General features: G+C 38.3%; 1 protein-coding gene across 1 annotated transcript in view; it reads left to right on the top strand.

Moving 5' to 3' along the window:
• Positions 1-2185, top strand: part of SNTG1 (syntrophin gamma 1) — a 747297-nt gene that overhangs the window by 298210 nt on the left and 446902 nt on the right. The gene's annotated exons all lie outside the window — the stretch shown is intronic.

The raw sequence follows: 2185 nt of genomic DNA on the forward strand, positions 1-2185 counted from the left end.
TCCCATTCATCTAGTTTCTCTTCTGCTGTTTGTTCATTTTGGGTTATGCTTGATAGTCTATTTATGCCATATATTAGGGCTCCTAAATTTGCCCCTAGTTTTTCCTTGAGGAACTCTATAGTTTTAGGGTTCATAGTTAAATCTTTTATCCATCTGGAGTTAGTTTTTGTGTATGGTGTATGCTACAGATGTTGTTTCATTTTTCTGCAAATGGATATCCAGTTTTACCAGCACCATTTATTAAATAAACATTCTCATCCCCATTTAATGCCTCTTCCTCATTTAATGCATTGTGGCCCTTTGTCAAAGATCAGCTGACCATAGGTCAATGGATCTATTTCTGGGTTCTCAATTCTATTCTATTTGTCTATGTGTTTGCTATTATACCAATACCAGGCAGTTTTGATTACTGTGGTTGTATAGTAGGTTTTGATATCTGACAGTGTGTGACTTCCTATTTTGTTCTGCTTCTTCAATAGTGCTTTGCTTAGCTGAGGTCTCTTTCCTTTCCATATAAAGTTAATGATTGGTTTTTCCATATCCTTAAAAAATATTGATGGGATCTGAATTGAAATTGCATTGAATGTATAGATTGCTTTGGGTAGAACTGTCAATTTCACAATGTCCAATCTTCCTATCCATGCATGAGATGTTCTTCCATTTATGTAGATCTCTTATTGTTTCTTGAAGTAGCATTTTATAGTTTTCTTTGCAGAGGTCTTTTGTGTCCCTGGTAAGATTTATTCCCAAGTATATTAATTTTTGGTAGCTATTTTAAATGGTATTGATTTCCTTATTTCTTTTTCAATAACCTCTTTGCTGGCGTAGAGGAATGTAACTAATTTTTGGATGCTGATCTTGTATCCTGCCACAATGCTAAATCTCTCAATTAATACCAATAGATTTTGATCTGAGTCTCTTAGGTTTTCTAGCTATAGGATCATATCATCAGCAAATAGGGATAGTTTGACTTCTTCCTTACCAATTTAGATGCCTTTGATTTCCCTTTCTTGGCTCATAGCCCTGGCTAGGACTTCCAGTACAATGTTGAATAGAAGTGGTGACAGAGAGCATCAGTTCTGGTTACCTAGTGCTGCTCTGACAAGAGTATATCACAAATGGGATGGCCTTAACCAACAGGAGTTTAGTCTTACAATTTGGAGGCTTTAAGTCCAAGTTCAAAATGCCAGGCTCTAGGGTCTGGATGAAAACCCCTCAGCCTTGGGCTTCAGCTGTGCCTCCAGCTCCTGGTCACTGAAGCTAGAGGCATTTCTTCACTCAGACAGCTGCTGGTTGCAGAGGCTGAGAAGGTCAAGGTTGACAAATAAAATGACACAATCCTGATGTTACATAACCACACAACAGGCCATTAATTTAAGTCCATTGTAAGTCCCCAGGTCAGCAGAACATGGCGGACTGATGAGCAAAGACATGACTACATGCAGGGTGTAAGCATGCATTAAGCTAGAGATAATTCCCAAGACTTCTCCTTATATACAGGAAGCAGACCACATACCCAATGCAGCTACTCAGCTGCTTGTGGTAGATCCCACCATGGAGTTGATTGCCATTCTTATCATGGGGAATAATACCATCAGCTGTCCATCCACTCAACCAGGCCCAGCCAAGTTGACACACAAACTTAACCATCAGAGCATCCTTGTCTGGTTCTTGTTCACAAGAGAAATGGTTTCAGTCTCTCTCCTTTGATTATAATGTTGGCTGTTAGTTTTACATAGATGCCTTTTATTATGCTGAGGAATGTCCCTTCTATTCCTACTTTGCTGAGAGTTTTTATCAGGAATGGGTGTTGGATTTTACCAAATGCCTTTTCTGTATCAATTGATGTGAACATGTGGTTCGTCTCCTTTGTTTTATTTATGTGGTGGATGACGTTGATGGTTTTTCTATTGTTGAACCATCCTTGCATACTTGATATGAACCCCATTTGGTCATAGTGATTTTCTTGATATCTTGTTGGTGTCTATTGGCTAAGATTTTATTAAAGACTTTTGCATCAATGTTCATGAGCGATATTTGTCTGTAGTTTTCCTTTTGAGTGATGTCTTTGCCTGGTTTTTGTATCAGGGTTATGCTTGCTTCATAAAATGAGTTAGGGAGGATTCCATCCTTTTCTATGTTTTGGAATAGATTGAGCAAGAATGGTGTTGGTTCTTCTCTCAAT

Source organism: Orycteropus afer, unplaced genomic scaffold (genome assembly GCF_000298275.1).
Source record: "Orycteropus afer afer isolate SDZICR_OR568_19922 unplaced genomic scaffold, OryAfe1.0 scaffold00333, whole genome shotgun sequence".
NCBI classification, from domain to species: domain Eukaryota; kingdom Metazoa; phylum Chordata; class Mammalia; order Tubulidentata; family Orycteropodidae; genus Orycteropus; species Orycteropus afer.